This window comes from Ursus maritimus, unplaced genomic scaffold, assembly GCF_017311325.1.
Source record: "Ursus maritimus isolate PB19 unplaced genomic scaffold, ASM1731132v1 scaffold_10, whole genome shotgun sequence".
Classification (NCBI taxonomy): Eukaryota; Metazoa; Chordata; class Mammalia; order Carnivora; family Ursidae; genus Ursus; species Ursus maritimus.
In genome coordinates, this window is record NW_024423344.1 from 39,572,799 (window position 1) to 39,591,182 (window position 18,384).

Genomic DNA, 18,384 nt, shown 5'->3' on the forward strand with positions numbered 1-18,384 from the left:
TAGTGTGTTGATATGCAATATTTTTGAAGCACACCATCTTTTTTAAAAAATGGAACCTATACAAAAACCACATACTGCTAGATTGGGTGTTGAAATAATTGGTGTGATGGGATGTCTGGGTGGCTCAGTCGGTTAAGCGTCTGCCTTTGGCTCAGGTCATGATCTCAGGGTCCTGGGATGGCGTCTCTCTGCCTCTTCTCTCTCTGCCTACAGGTCTCGTGTGCTGTCTGTCTGACAAATAAATAAAAATCTATTTAAAAAAAGAAACAATTGGTGTGTAATATTTTTTAAAACCTTAATTTCTGGTCAGGATAAATTTCCTTTAATTTCCATATCCAGTAGGATTTCATTTTGAGGTTTAACGTGTATGAAGCCAGTATCAAGTTTTATAATTTAGTAATTCTGCACACCAAGTCATTTAAGATGAATATTGAAGTGTGAAGTTCATGGAAGGAAATTAATTTTCTTCTTCTGTAACGTCTCAATCTTTGTCCTCTTCATCATCTTCTGCTTGCTGATCCTTTCTTAGTGCACAGGTGGATAACTGTCCTGTTCCAGACACACGCTTAGCTGACAGTGATCTTTGAAGGGGCCACTTTGAATTTGCTTTTACGATATCGAAACTGGATGAAGAATCTGGTGCATACAGAGATTTTGGAAAATCTCTAAATCCTCCTCATCAAGCGTTGTATGTTTTGGTCGGCAGCAGTGTAGACCTCTAATGCTTTGCCAAGAAATAACATTTCGATAATGATAAATTCTGAAAATACGGTCTTTATATCCTTTATTTTCTGCTTTTCAAAATTCTCCCTATCTTCCTCCAGAAGACAAGTTGTTCAGATAGCATCCATCGCAACTCTCCGCAAGTCGCTTTCTGCCTGTGAAATAGGATGTCGAACATCAGGGTTTCTGAACATGTTCTTCCTGAGTTAACTGTTCAGCTTCTCTATTCCTTGCTCTTAATGTCGCTTCAAGGTCCTCTCCTTCCATTTTTAAAAACGGCTCCGTAAGCTTTCAAAGGTTCAACTGCTTCAGCTTCAAATCTTTCCACCTCTGCTTGTCGATAATCCCGCAGTTCGGCAAACTCATCCCGCTTTTCGGGCCCTGCTTTAAATCTGGGATCTCTGCAGAGGCGTCCACGTGCGTTTCCCTCACCGGTAGGTCTGGTTCGCCTCGCACTCTGGCACTTTTCCGCACGTAAGCAGCGAAGATTTGTACCCGTTTGCGGCAGCATCTTGCAGTCGTCCGGTTTGAGCAGACCGGTTTTCCAAGCGTCGCCCGGGCTTCTTGCCTTGCGATCCACGGGGACCCTGGGCTGCGCCCTCCGACCTGGGCGTGTGCTGGGGGGAGGGCCGCGAACCACCGCTTCCTGAAGCTCCCCTTTTTACTTGATTTTCTAATTGTTTCTTATTTTGTTGTAGTACAAAATTCATCTTACAAAATTCATCACCCTGACCACTTCTGAGCGTAGAGTATGCCGCCATAGCTATACGCGCTGTTGTGCAACAGATCTCGTTTTCATCTTGCAAACCGAGCTCTAAACCCATTGAACAACTCCCCTCCCCCACCACCACCTCTGGAAACCACCATCCTACTTCCTGTTTCTAGGCCTTTGACTACTTTAGGGTACCTCATATAAGTGGAGTCAGGCAGTATTTGTCTTTTTGTGACCGGCTTATTTCACTTAGCATCATGTCCTTCAAGTTTCCTGTGGTAGCAGGGAACAGAACTTCCTCAGTAACATTTAGAAGGTCGTAATTACTTTGATGAGTTTGTTAAAAAGTTATTTAGGCAATTCAGAATGATTTTTATTTTTTTTTTTACATTTTAAAGCAAAGAAACTTCTTTCTACATGATACCTAAAGAGAACACTCATTATATAAAGCTGATAATAATGATCATTTAAGTATAACTTTTTTATGCACAATTTTATTTAATATTTTTTAAAATGAGTACAATGAGTCACTAAAATTAGTCTAATAATATCATGACACAGCATGCTATGAATTCACTTTTTCATTTGAGTTCTACCCCCTGTTGTGTGCACAGATAGAGCAGATGCTTTCAAACTTTTACTTGAGTTCAGGCCACATGTATTATAATGACATTTGAATGGAAAAGAATAAAATCATTTCCTTCCGAAAAGTGAAATATTTATAGAAAATGGTTGCATTATGGAAAAATGATGTCTGCTAAAGGTTTATTATGATACATACAAATAATTGTATTTGAAAATATCCCCTGTGACTAAAACAATAATAAATAGTTAATAAAAACTTGTAGAGAGCTGGCGCTTAGTCATCTGTAGGGAACAAAAGAGACAGATCTCAAACCAAGTCTTATTTCTAGCCAGAGTGGGTAGCAGTACTATTCATTTTTCAAGAACAGGAAACTTATAGGAAGGCACTAGTTTTTAAAGAGGATAATAACTTCAGTTTGGAAAATCTTGGGTTTTGGAGATCGATGAGTGTTCCCAGTAGAAATGTTCAGCTAACGTTGTATGTATGGGTCCAGACTTTAGCAGAGCTCTGGACTTAGAGATATTGATTCGGGAGTTAATACAATAGAAGGGAAAAACCTACATAATGGGAGAATAGAATCCAGTTGTCTATGGGATGAGCCTAGTTCTTAATCTCAGTTAATTTATAATCTAATCAAGAATAATCAAGAATTGACTATGTATTTTAAAAGAACAAGTGAACCCAAATTTTGCTGAAGTCCTATGAAGCCTCTGGAACCTTGTTTAAAAAAATTATCTAATAGGATAAACTGAAAGTGAAATTTAGTCAAACTTTTCACAATAGATCCAGTTATCTTTCTAAATATATCTGTACTTAAAATAATTTAGTGTCTCCTCACTATGTACAGAAGATTTAAAAGATGAGCTTGAAATATTTTATGTAGATGTCACTCATATATTTTGTAACTCCCTGTATTACAAACATTTATTTTATTTTAACTTTTTGAAGTATTTTAGCATTTACTGCACTCCTCTGTCATTTTAAATTCAGATTTTCTTGAATCTGTTCTTAAAACCCATGCTGTTAAATTTTTATTTGCTTTACATCACAAACTGATGTCTTATATATATTTCTTTAAAACTGGGCTGGTCAGAAAATAACCTTGCAGCTACATGAATGTCTTTAGTTTCTTCACTATCTTTTGTTTTTGTTTTACTTTTTTGTTTGCTTGTTTTTCTTTTCAGTAATAGATTGAATGAATCAGAAACAAAAACAGTATAGTCCCTGTACCTTGAGGCCTAACAGTAACCTAAGCCCCAGCCAACATCTGCATTGAAGCCTGGTATTTGTGCATATTTCACCTGAGTAAAAGTTTAAATGTGTACTTTTTAAAGCACGTATCCTTACTTTCTCATTTTGGATGATATACAGCATACTGCTTGTTAGAAGAGGTTATTTATAAGATTTTTAGACACCTGCAATGCAATCTGCTTGAGGATTATTACAATAACCTGATTTAAATATCAATTTGTCAGTTTGAAGAATTAGATTTCTACAGTATATCAAAATTGACTTCTGGTTCTTAATAAGATGACAAACTAATATGGGCTGCTGACTCCCTCTTTCCAGTGTAACCCTAGAGATGCTGTAAGTGGGAGACTGACAGAGTTGAGATACTCAAATAAAATTTTTGAAAAAATACTAAAGACATGGAAGTGTCACAGAAGCAGAAAATGGCAGGCCAGAAAAGTGGAGGGACCACTGTCATCTATGGGAACCTGAGGGGTGAGACTTTTTGTCATGCAAATTTTGGACCCTCACATCACAATAAGTTCCTCCTTTTTCACTCTTTCACCACTGAGAGGCAGAGCAATGGAACTCCAGCTCTCAGACAGTTGGATTCAGTGAGGGGAGACACTGACATTATTTTATGAGGATGTTATAACCAAAAGGGCATCGTCACTGAGCCTGCCCTTGACACTCGTTCCTGAGCCCATCAGCATGGAACAGCACAACCAAAGGAAACATCTATGCAAGAAGTACAGAGAGCTCCCTGCCAGGCAGAATCCTCTAACGGGAGATACATGGGTGTGAGACATCGGATGTGAGCTTGCGAGAGAAGCTGTTGGAACTGAGTTGTATCGTTGCTTCATCCTCCCATCCAAGCAGGATTTTACCTGGGATAACAAATTAATATGAGAGAAAAACAAAGTCAAGGAAAACAGAAATCATCAGGGAAAAGTGGGATTTTAAATACTGGTAAAAGAAAGATCTGCTCACTAAAATACAATAACTATGAATGTATATGAAAAAAGGGCAATATAATTCATTAAATGTAGTTGGAAGTTGTAGCACATGTGTCTCAAAAATTGATAGATTCGGCAGACAAAAGATAAGCAAAATTATTGAAGATCTGAAGAAATAGTAATTAGCTAGAATTAATAGCTGTATATTTACACCAACAATATGACTATATTTATTCTTATCATGCACACTTGAAACTTGACAAAATTAAGCACATATCAGGTCATAATGCTACCCCAAGGGAGCCTGAAAGAAAATCCAAAAGAAACAGTATCATATTTCATGACCAAATATAAAATACTAGTTGTCAATGAGAAAGGATAAATTAAAAACTAACAATCATAAAACTATGTGTCTATAAAAAATAAAATAAAATACAACTAAATAATTCTTCAGTTAAAGAGAAGAATCAGAAAGAAATTATTTAAACCTGAAAACTGAGGTTCAAATCAAGTCTGTAAACCAGTATCAAGTAATTAACCTTATTGGACCCCTGAGCAGAATTTAATATCAATGAGAATTTCCTTTCTCTTGCAACGCACCTCTTTCCTTAGCCTCTGTGACAATAGCTCTACCTTTCTGGCCTGTTTTCTCAGGTCCCCCACAAACTAATCCTTCTTAGTTCTCCCATGAAATGTTCTAATTCCTTAAGATCAGCCCAAGACTTAATTCTTTGTTTTTTCTTTTCTATATACTTAGACATACTCATCCATACACCTTCCTTTAAAGATCAAATGCTTACAAAATACTTCAAGTTTCTATCTCTATTCTACACCTTTCTTTTGAGAGCCAAACCCCTACGTCTCAATTGCCTATTGACATTTCTGCTTGGTTATCTAAAGGCAGAGCCAACGTAAGACTCCAAAGAATTTCCCTGTGACCTTTATCTCTTAATCAGATTCCCCTCTAATGATGCTGATAACAATGTCCAATATATCAATGTTATATTAATAAAACATTAATATATTGATATAAGTGATACTAGCTTCTTGTGCAGGATACTTTCTATATACTTGATGATATTCCTATTTATTTATATACTTTCATGTATTCTTTTTCACCACTCCATAACCTGGGTTATTAACGTAATTAGAACTTAAAGACTTACAGTGATTTATAGAGAAATTTTGTAACTTGCTCAAGGTCACATAATTAGGAAGTTGCTGAGATGAGCTATGAACCCAAATAATCTGCCTCCGGAGCCCTTTAATCTCTCTGCACACATGATTGTATCCTGCCAAGTCCAACCGAACAATTTCTGAGTCCTGCCTATTGCACAACATTCACTAAATATCTGTAATAGTGGGAGTACTTAGATTGCTGTAATGTGTAATAGCTCAAACCAAAAAAAAGTATTCCATTCAGAAAATATTCCAAGATAGAATATACCTGGTTGTGGTTGGCTCCCTCTCATGCAATGGTTCTCCATCTGTCATCTGGCCTTGTGCTTCCTATGACTTTACTGTATCTGGATCATGCTGGTAAAACAGTGAGAGCATGGAGGGTACATGTTGGATTTTTTAATCACTCCCGGAAGTGGCTCATATCCCTTCTGCTCAAAACCATTAGTTAGGACCCATTCAATAGATAACATTCAATAGGTAACTGGGGAAAGAGCTGGGAAATATCCCCTGCGGTATACCATCCTTGCTCTTGTATAAGGCCACTGGCACTTTTCACATAGCTTACTTATATCGTCTCCCAAGTAATCTCTTTGCATTTTTTCTTGCTCTTTTCCAGTGTATTCTCTACTTTTAACGTAACTTCATCATGTCATTTTCTTGCTAAGAACTCTCCAATCCTTTCCATTGCTAATGAGAAGACCTCAAGTCTAGCAAGGCTTGGCCTCCACTTACATCTCCAACCTCATCACACTCCATACTCTCTCTTTTTTCTGAGCTCCAGAGCTGCAGACTATCTTTGAGATGCTCCATTTAGCCACAGATAATCTTTGTACATGCTGATTCATCTCCCTAGCATACCGTCCACCTTGCTGGCCAGTTCTAACTCATTCGTCAGAACCAACAAACACCTCACTTCCTCAGGGAAACTTCCATAACATCCCGTTTTAGAAGCACGTCCAAAATTTTGAAGTTGGTTTCTCTCATATTCTTGCTGTATATTTAATGTTCTTTCCCTACATTATAACACTGTTTTAATTAATTATAATAACCTAGTGCATATTAATATATATATTAGACTGTTTAAGGGTGGACATATAAATATCTGTTCTTTACGAATTTTTCTGTCATTCTAATGCCAGGAAGCATGGTTTTTCTTTGAGGCTAAATGGGGGCTATATAAGTAGCCTTTATGAGAAAAAAAAATATATATATATATATATTAGAATAAGGGAAACTATTCCAAAAGGAAGAGTGGACCCAGAAAGTTTTAGTGGGCGTTTTTGTGGCGAGATTCTAAATTGTACAGGATATACCAAAATTATGTTCATAGGATACGTCAAGACAAAACAGATTGTTGTCAGAGTCTGGTTTAATATCTGGGTCTTCTAACTTCCAAATCTTTGTTAAGTTGGTCATATTGTCTCAAAGAATTCTTGTGTGGTTTTTTTTAGTACATTCTAGTTCATGTTTATAGTCTGCCAAACTTGTTCAGACACTAACCAGGTGATCGTCAAACATACATAGAAAGAATGAGCCTTTTAAATCTCAGTGAATCCTGAATCCTCTTTGCTCCTCACCAGGAATTTTGAGAGATAGAAAAGAAGCTGGGAAGAAAAATGATTCCTCACCCCTTCATATCCAAAATCAAGAATTCATTAAAGTATGTCAAGCATTTATTCTGTGCCTCTTTTTGTACAAAACATCACGTTTTTACAAGATACAAGGAATATAAAGATGAAAAAAAAGATAAGGCTCCCGCCCTTCAGCCGAGTCACTTAGCAAGCAGGATTAGAAGAAAGAATCTTCAATAGTGGGGATTGTTCTTGCAGTAAAGGTGGCAATGGCAGTAGGAGAGAATCCCAAACAGCTGTTGAAGGATAAGGTAAGATAGGGAAGCCACAGGCATTTAGGCAAAAGGTACTCTTAGCACAACACAAAACAATTTCACGTAGTCACGGATGTTTGGAAAGTGAAAGCAGCAGACAGACCACCCTGTGTGTGATCATCTGAGATGCATTGGCTCAATTTCAGCAAAACTGTCATGTAGCCTCAGGGACAGATCCATAAAAGAGAAAGCTGAAATTGGGCGGTAGCTTATAGCTTCTCAAATCCTGTTCAGGGAGAAAGGGAAAAAGGCTTGGAAAAAGGCCATACATCAGCATGTATGAAAGGTCATCCAATATGTTTTCATCAAATTCCTAATAAAAATGATAGTGTCAACACCTGCTAAGAAAAGCAAAGATTAAATCAGTTCTCTGCACAAAAAGTGTCGAACATTGGCCTTTTCAGCTTCCTCAAAGTTTGCCAAGCAGGTTGTGCTACTGACCACAGGCTGGTCTATGAGTATTGAGGACCGAATTCACCACATTGGTCTAGAATCGACATAAATCACCTCTTCAGCTTTCTTAAAACAAATTGCTCCCTTTCTTCCATCACAACCCAGTGAGAAAGAACAAAACACATATATTTCTGCATGATGGGTGTTTTTAAAAACGCTCTTTCCCAGGTCATTTTTACTAGGTTTTATTTAGTGATTGTCTCAGTGTTCTGAATCCATGGTGCAATTTCTTATTTCAATATTTGACATTGAGATGGAGAATGGCTATAACTTGAAATTATGCATTTCATGAAATATGTATATGTATGTATATATTCACAAATAGATGTAATTGTTACTTGTCATATAAGTAAAGGGAATTGACTTTCAAAATCAAAGGTATGAACTCCAGGAAATTTTTAAAAGTCTTTTTTTTTGGATCTTTTGTTTCCAAATAATAGAAACTCTATTAAATCTTATTTAGAGGAAAAAACATACAGAGAAAATGAGCAGAAGGAAGAACAGAGGAAGGATGGAGGGAAGGAAGGAGGAAGAAAGAAAGAGAGCGAGAAGGGAGGAAAAGTGATATATGTTATTAAAAAATAGAAATAAGTTACAGTTCATTGAGATACAGTCTAAACTCCTGAGACTGGACTAGCAACTGGAAAGCAATTACATCCCAAGCAGATGTGACTCAGTCCTCTTTGCAGTGCTGAATGACACCCTATTATAGGTCCTCTCAGAGCATATCCTCCCTTCTCCGTTTCTCTGCAGGCTAGCTTTCTCCAGTTCTCTGTGTGCATAACTGTTTATAGAAGCCCACAAATCAAGCATTCAGAGAGAAGCACACGTATTTCACAACCCCAAATACAACTTTAGAAAACAAACTTCTCAATGGCACCCTTTGGATCAGGTGCCTAACCCTCTTACCTTCGGGTGTGGCTAGTGATAGAGTCATGGTGTCAGGCGTCACATCTCACGGTGGGAAAAGTTCTTGGAAAAATGCAAGTAGGTTACATTCCAAATACAACACTTAAACTGCCATTTAAAAATAAGCAAATAAAAATAAATTCCTATTTTAAAGGGTCCCATTCTCATACATGAAGTTAGTGAGATCTCACATGTCTATACGAACAGTGTACGACAGTGAGAAGTATTCTTTGAGAGCATTCTTCCAAATTTAATAACCTAGCCTCAATTAGCTACTGACATTTTCAAATCCTTTATTGAATAATTAACATGTGATTAAACTACACATAGTTAAAAGTGAACTAATTCTATAAATTTTGACATTAGATTCACCCATGAAAACGCATCAAAATCAAGACAATGAACATATAAGTACACTCTAAATCTTTCCTCATGCCTCTTTGTAATTTTAATTTAGAGCAGAATATATTCATCCTCTCTTGGCTTTTCTGCCATTTGTTCTCAGGCACTTTATCTCTGGATTTTTTTATTAGTGCCACAAAAATTGTGTATATGTATGTATGTGTGTGTGTGTGTATGCATTTTGCTGTAAACTGTCACCACCTTTTAAAAGGATTTGAAAGCATAGTATTTTGCATTTATCCCCACAACTTAGTTGTTTCATGTGGAAAGGTAAATCTGTTCCCTGTTATTTCCTCTTGTTCAGAGATACATCCGGGATTATCCTTTACATAAGATTTTATGCTTTCTTCTTCAGAGTTATATGGTCTGTCCAAAGATAAGTATTATTTATTATTTTTATTATTGTTTATAATTACATATATATTTTTGTTATAGATACATATATGAATATAATTATGTTTATAAATAATAAACAAAAGTAAAGATAAAAAGAGTTCAGATTTAATCATTCTTGATTCTTCAACCTAAATACTATTGGAGATTCTACAACAGTAAATACGTAAGCTTAAGAATCATTCTGGGTATAATTATGAATTTGAAATATTTTCTACTTTAATTTTTTCAGTTGAAAAACTTCAATTTTCAATTTTTGTTTTGGGAAAGTAACACATCTGTGATATTCAATTGCCACCAAATGATAGATATTTATATAAACCAGCAAACAAAATTCTATGGGAGTATGTGTATGTTTAATGGAGTCAGACAGCACATGGGAAAATAAATAAAGCTTGGATTTCTGAGATCTGGGTGTCTATGAAACATCTAGGCAAACATATTAGTAGAATGTTTATGTATTTGTCTAGAGTTTATTGAGGGATGTTACAAATTTTGGTAGTATTAATAAATAGTTAGTCAAGTTCTTGAGTATAAGGAAACTGTCAAAGAGAGTTAAAAAGAGAACAAAGCTTAAATCTGATGATGTGATCCTGGAAAACTCAAGTACACAGCCACCAATTAAAAACATGAATCATGTAAGAAGACAGAATGAGATAATGTTTCTAAAGCTTCATTGTGTTGTTGAATTAAATAAAGAAGAACACTCTTCTCTAAATAAGAAGACAGCCTGTGTTTTTTCTCTATAATCCAAACAGTATATTTTTCACTTTTAGATTTTAATAAACAAGGCAGGATCAATTGTTTCAAAGATATTATACTCATCTACCCCTTTATTTTGAGGAAAAGAAAGTCATATTATTAAAATAGGACTAGAAATGGAGACGGTGCTGGTTAGCCATCACTATGCAGCTGGAGGCTTTTATCTGAGCCTGCAGTGTGCAATTTAATTTAACAAATATTTACTAAATGCCTACTTATAATCACTTACTATTTTAGGGGCCAAGACATATGAGTAAATAAAGAAAAACATCTCTGAACTGATGGAGTCAGGATAGATTACATAATTTTCAGGGCTCAGTGCCAAATGAAAATATATAGTCTCTTGTTAAAAAAAATAAAGAATTTCAAAGTGGTGAAAACAGAGTATTAAACTAACACAAAGCATAGGTCTCTGTAATTTCATAGGTCACTCATCTGTAAAGCCATTCCAGTATGAAGTTAAATCCCATGGGAAGAAATACATGATGTATAGAATTTTAAGTATATTTCCAATCTTGCCTTAAAATCTCCTCCCTTACACCCTAGATTTAAGAGAAGAATTACAGAAAGAAAAGATACTTTTCCCTTAATATGCCTTGAAAATATCCTCTGTTGGAACATTAATTTGAATATTTCAATAAAATTTCCATGATACTAATGAGGAATAAATACTTCCATAAATATTTAAAATAGTGAAAGGTCCTATACAAGGCACATAGTAATAAAAATGCAGTTTAAAATTCTTCAACAACTCACTATCACTTTTCTTATTATATTCGTCTTCCTGACACTTAGGTTTTTATTGGCAACTAGATTTAGTATATATGCATACACATTTTTAGAAGATATTATTTGGTGACATACAATACAATTTCAGTTTCAACAGCCAACTCAACCTGCATGTCCTAACCTCAAACAAAGTCATAAATACCAGCTTTCCACTTTAAGGTCTAAATTTTGTGAATTGGTTGTCTAACGACTAGGTCAATGCTCCCGATATCATCACATTGAAAGTTAGGGTTTCGACATATGAATTATGGGTAAGAAGGGGGGAAGGGAGACACAAACATTTAGTTTATAGGAGCTTCCATGCAATTCCATCTCTAGTATTGTTTTGTTTTCTTCCTAAAATTTTATCTCATGTCTCCTAGTTTCCTTTGTGGGCTTACTTTTCTTTCTGAGCCTCAAATGTTGATACTGTGTATGTTGTCCTATGACGTCTTTTTTCGCATTCTCCAGAAATTCCTTAGATAACCACAGTCTTTCTGATAATTTTATTTATTTTTATTTTTTATTTTATTTTTATTTTATTTTATTTTTTTAGAGAGGGTGGTGGGGAAGGGCAGAGGGTGAGGAAGAGAGAGCATGGAGCTTGATGCGGGGTTTGATCTCATGACCCTGAGATCATTACTGGAGCTGAAATCAAGAGTCAGATGCTTGATTGACTGAGCCACCCAGGCACCCCAATATAATTCTACTTTTTAATGTTAATCAGTAAAACGTTCTGTTGATATTACTTAATTTCTATATGAACACTTCTGGACCTTCAACACTGTATAGTCAATTAAAATACGTTGATAATATGAAGAAATGTACAATTCAGTGTGGTTAAAACTCAATCATATTCATACCAAAGGTTATATCCTTCCAACTCTGATGCATCATCACCGTGTGATTACCCAGGTCAGAAACACAAGTCATTATTGGGCCTCACAGCCATATTCAATGCATCATAATTGTAGGAAGAGATTCATACATTCTTTTTAATTATTGATGGTTTGATTGGCTGTTCCCTATTGGCTTTATTCTCATCATGTTCTGATTGAACAAATTCAACAGTTGTTATTTTCTTAGAGATGAGCTTTCAAGCCTGCCTACATTTTTTTTTTCATCAGCTTCTTCAAACCCAGGTTCATTTTCAAGAACATTTTTCTATGCTTAAAATCTTTTTAATGTCTTGGGAAAGGGAACAGTATACAGGGATAGTTTCACCTATACAGTATTCATTATTCGTGGAGAAAATCTTTACAGAGTTTCCCCAATTAACTGTAGAGATCTGTTTACAAGCCAAGACTCTTTCAAAGACCTCCAGTGAAATTTCTTGGTTGGAATACACATACTGGGAGATAGTATATAAGGAATAAGCAGACATGCCTTGAAAGCTGTAATAACCCTGTGGTCCATGGATTTAGAGTAGTGAAAATTTTTGGAAATCGTAACTATGCTGAACAAAATAGTCCATATGCGTAAGAGAACTGTCATTGTTGCACAGGGCCTCCTTTGTGATATGTTTGCTGTGTAATATGTTATGATGGGAAAACTATATTACTTAGACCAGAAAATCCTCTTTCTTCACCCCAACTCTGTAATTTAATCTCCAGATAATTGGCGATTTTCTTTTGATCATTTCTTTGACTACCTAGAAGTTTTTGTAACATTGTACTTATAAGATTTTTAACTTAGCATCTTACAGTTTACCCTGAACATTGAAGTCAGCCTGTCCTTTAATTCTTGGAGACCAGACATTTCTTCTGTTGTGAGATAAATTTCAGGATGGACAGTGCTTTTCAAACACACTTGCTTCATATACCTAGAAAATATTTATTGATATGGTCTCATTCATCAATAAAGTTTTATGAATGAGACAGTTACATATAATTGCTTCGATATAAACTATGTTGTTCCCTTTGCCATTTTTGTTATGGACCATGACACAACTCGTGAATCTATTCAACCATATAAGGCTTGTTTTTAATATCAGCTTCTTTGCTGACTCATAACTCTTCTCCACAACCTCCATCATCATCTTCTCAAGCAAGATCGTTACCTTCATCTGGATCAAGTGAAGGAAGGGATGTTACTATCCCTCAGACTCTTTATCCATTTTACTAGTTATCTCACAAGTTTTTCTATCACATAATTAGGTGCTCCTTTTGTACTATGCATTTTACTATCAAATTCTATCTACATAACTTCTCGTTCAGTCTTTATGAGAGCATGCACTGTGGTAATTGGCATATTCTGCATGCATATTATTGTTTTGCAATGTGCTCCTTTATCAAAAGACTATTATATTCTCATTTGCATTTATTCAACACATCTTCTCAATGTTTTTGAGTTCAAATATGGTTCAAGAGATATTAAAAACAAGGGCTAAATAAAAAAGCATTGAACAAACACATTGAGAACAAATACAAAATGTCAGACAACTCTGCTGAGTGTGACCCTGAGTTGCCTTAGATCTAACAACGTTTCAGATGCTCTCATTGAAACTCTACATGTTTTTCAGAGAAAAATAGATCCAAAGTTCTGCAACTTTATTTTCAATGTAGTTCAAAAATATTTCTGTGTATATGTTGCCTTTTTTGGGGGGTTCACGGAGTCTAAATTTTTTTAAATTTGTAAGTATTCAGCTAAAATAATTGAATTAAAAGAATATATGTTGAAATGCATATATTCTATAAAAAGGATATTAAGAAACAAGGAGAACTCTAACATTCTGAAGATGGCAGGGTTGACAGGGTATGCCTAGAGTTAAAATTTGTACTTCCCACTTGCACATATCCAAAGGACAAAAACCAAAAATTATTTTAAATTGCATTTATTAATCTTATTAGAAGTGATAGTAAATTATTATTTTAAATTATAATATGTATACAATATGACAAATATTATGCTCAATTCATTAGGAACCAAATTTTCAGTATATGAGAAAAGAAATCAAAGTATAAAATCCAAGAATTAAAATTCAATAGTCTCTAATTTGAATTGTAATAGTATTATGAACGTATGATTTATTTTTTCTTTTTAAAAATTATGTAATTCTAACTCTATGCACTGAGAAATCTTAAAAACTATAACAACCCAAAAGAAATGAGAATCCCTGGGCCCCAAGTATCTGTAAGTACCACTTTCCACTAGAAAAAAAATTGCTAATTCTAGGTTTGGAACAGAAAATATGAAAGATGAAACATGAACAAGACTAATGGGATTTTATCAATAGAATCCAGGAGTTAGCCTAAAGTGATTCAAATGGGGTAAAAGATGAGATATTTTGGACATAAAGAACAGTTAAGATGTAATGGTTTAAAGTACATTAAATATTTTAAAAATTGATCATCCATAATGAAAATCAGCTACAACAAAGTAAAGCCTCACTGGTCATCAACGAGGCTGCTAAAACACCAACTAATTACTCTGAAATTGCTAAGTAAAGGTAAAAGAACTTTCAAAAAGGAAAAATGATGTCACTTCTTATTAGAACTAAAGTAGGATCAGAAAAATGAGAAAGACATATTTATTCTCTTCTCAGTTTCCCAATACCTATATACATACCACATCCTATGTATCATCTTTATACTTTTGTAAGGACAATGTAAAGATCTTACCTTTTTTAATTTATTAGCCATTATCAACTCTTATCTCTATCTCTCTGTAGTAAAATTGTAGTAAGTAACATTTAAATTTAGGTCATCTATCAAGCAGTATAACTATTTTGTAAGTCACTGGATTAGTAAATAAATAGTAAATTTAAAAATAAATGAGTATTTTATGGAATAGGACCAATAGGAGATCCAAAACTGAGAGGTGCCTGGGTGGCTCAGTCATTAAGCATCTGCCTTCAGCTCAGGTCATGATACCAGTGTTCTGGGATCGAACCCCTCATCGAGTTCCCTGCTCAGCAGGAAACCTGCTTCTCCCACTTCCACTCCCCCTGCTTGTGTTCCCTCTCTTGCTGCCTCTCTCTCTCTGTCAAATAAATAAATAAAATCTTTAAAAAAGAAAAAAAGAGAGAGAGATCCAAAACTGAAATACAGTTGGCCTCTTGGCTACCATGATTCTTGATGTTCTGAAGTCCAAAATTCTTTATGAGATTTTATTTTATTATTTTATCTTTTTAAGATTGTATTTATTTATTTGAGAGAGAGAGGGATAGTGCTCATGTGTGCATGGGAGGAGGGGCAGAGGGAAAAGCAGACTCCCCACAAGGCAAGGGAGCCTGATGTGGCACTCAAACCCAGGATCCTGAGATCATGACCTGAGCTGAAGGCAGATGCTTAACTGACTGAGTCGCCCAGGTGCCCCTCTTTATGAAATTTTAACCAGAGATTAGTTTTCATTTTATAAATACGAGCTGCATCAAACTCTCTTTTTACTTACATGAAGGAAATGGTGTGCTCTCTCTGGAAGTGTACAAAGTTTGGAACCTTCATTTCATTATTAGAAATAATTTAAAATTAATCCCTTTCTCTTGTCTTTAGAATAAATGTTTCAGATCAAATAATGGTATTTATGACAAAGGTCTTAGAATAGAACACTGGAAAAGGAAAAATAAGTAAAGTGGTATAGATCTTAGGTATTTTTAATTAACATAGGATCTAATAGGATGGTTTGAATTTAGGTGCCTAGATATAACACAAGTGGAGTAAGAAGATATATATTCTCTTCCAGTATTAATAAGAACAGAATGTATACAATATTCATTCAAAAAATAATGTTCCAACATTGTAGTTGTCACGGAATACAATAGTTCATAAAATATGTAATATGATCCCTGTCCTTAAAAGACCATCAAACATACTTCAATGTGGATAGACCAAGGGCAACCACCACCACTTTACTCTCTGTTTCCATGAGTTCAGCTTTTTTTCTTTTTTTTTGTCGTTTTAGATTCAACTTATGAGTGAGATTATACAATGGTGGTTGCCATGGATATAGAATGAGGAAAAGGGATAAATGTTGGTCAAAGTATGCAAACTTCTGGTTAGAAGATGAATAAATTCTGGGGATCCGATGTACAGCTTGGTGGCTGTCGTGAATAATACTGTACTGTATACTTGAAATTTGCTAAGAGAACAGATCGTAAGGATTCTTATCACACACACAAGGTAACTATGTGAGGTGTTAAATTCAATGGTGAAAATCTTTTCACGATGTATACATTTATCAAATCATCATGTTGTAAACTTTAAATGTATATAATTTTATACTTTAATTATACCTCAATAAAGCTAAGGGAAAGCCATATTGAAAAAAGAGAAAGAGAGAGAAAGCCCAAGGGTATTATTGTGGAACATTATGCAGCAGTAGGGCAAGAGTTATTATATCAACAATGTGAAATCACTAATGATAATGTCCCAAAAGGGATAATTTGAATACAAGTTGATTAATACAGGACAGAGCATGTTAAGAACAACATGTCCTAAACAACTTCTGTTAGTAGTCAAAAGGTATTTGAAGGCAAAAGAAGGTCTCATAATTTGGTGAATAAAAACTGATCAGGAAAGGATACTCTTGTGACTTAATGTGTATTTGTTTTATTAATCCAGGTATCCTCAGGTCTTGGAGAAACTTGGTTTTATCTCTAGACAGAAGAGCTTTAAAAAGTTGTCTTGACGGCACCCAGAATGAAGCACAAATCCTATCTCACCATACATTTCCATATTCCTTATGCTTTCTAATGATACCATGGATATATCCTTAGTTCAGGCCACAGTCATAAATAAAGTAACTTCAGGAGCTAGTCTCCTTTATTCATAACAAAGTACTAAATGTTTATTTCAGCTGGTTTGCTCAAAAATTTGTGCTATTAGATACAAGAAAGATAAAGCAAGACGGTAGAGGTAGAACTGGAAAATTAGCACAGTCTAGAAGGTGAGTCAATACTTCATCTTTATGTTTGAAGGACTGCATGCACATTAGTTTGGATATGCCCTTAGTTGACGTATTTGCTTCAGTCTACCATACAATTGATCTTTACAAGCCGACTGACCATTTGTGCCTTCATTTTGAGAGCTGAATTGAGCCATTACCACACATGTCTGGCATCTAATGGACTCCAATAAATGTAATTACTCCAGTTTATTGGGTCAATGATCTGTGAACAAAAAATTATCTACAAAGATTTTGACAATATAGATCCAGTGAATCATTTTCTTTTAAAAATATATTTTTTTCTTTGGAAGATGAAGAATTGAAAAAAGCTAAATTTTACAAGTCTTTCTAACACTATAATTACTGGATAAGCAGTAAGAAATAAACAATTACGTTACTGAGAGTCAGTAGGTAATAATTGTCTGATGATACACAAATTAATTTCAGGTCTTGAAGCACACCAAACTGTTAATTTCCTAGATTTTAAGAAGGGATAATAATATCACATGCCTGCTTACAAGTACATAAAAAGACGTTGTTCAAGAATTGAAGAAATATGTAGTAAAGCAATGCTTCTGTTAATTATAGAGTTTTACTGGGACTTTGCCTTCTTACCAAAACAGATTACTTTTAAAAAATGTATTTTTCAAGGACTTCAAGGATATGTTTGACAGTTTTCTTTTTCTCCAAAAGGTCATCATTGTTGTTGATTTGATAGAAAGACAAAAGTCAATTAACTGCTGATCGATAAAAGGTCATTTTTCTGATCTAGATGAGATGTTTAATCAGAAGGTTTTGAAATGTGTTTTAACCTGATCATAAATATTTCTGACACTGAAGATAATGTAATTAAGGTGTATTAAAAACATCAAATTATACAAAAATTATTGTCTCAACTTCAGTCGAGAGGCATTTACATTTTAAAGAACATTTAATAAAAAGGGTGGGCTTATGAATAAAATCTAGCTAGGTAAGTATTTTTACCTTAAACCTAATGTTACTGTAAATATTGATACCATATTGGTTAAATAAATTCTAGCTGCATAACAATAGAAATTATCCTTCAAGTATATACACAGCTTAAATATGTGTTTTTCTGTGAGTTATTTTAAACTTTTACTCTTGTTTCAAGGTATTGATGCATAGTTAGCAAATTTGTTTAAGGAATTTAGCCTATAGGTTGGATTTGTATCATATTAGATGCATTCTATCATAGCATGATTTTAGAATGTAATTTTGTGGTCTTTTGCATCCTATAATGTACTGTTCAATCATTATCCTTTTTAGTTTCCCTGACAATGCTGTCTCAGATAAATTTTCTTTTTCTATTTAAAGACTTGAGGACATACTAAATGCAGAAGTGGAAGAGGACATTCTGCCTTCATGTATGTGCTGTCTTTGGGGAGATAAAGAGGTAGAGTGTGATGACCTAGGAGCGCCATGATGGGTTGGAAGAGAGGGTGGACGGTGGTGAGTGGTGAGGGTTTGCATATAGACACATTTATGGACACTTAAGAAGAGAAAGTCACGAGGGGTG

General features: G+C 34.7%; 1 pseudogene; it reads right to left on the minus strand.

Moving 5' to 3' along the window:
- Positions 1-457: 457 nt before the first annotated feature.
- LOC103677656 lies at positions 458-1,484 on the minus strand (annotated as a pseudogene).
- Positions 1,485-18,384: the final 16,900 nt, after the last annotated feature.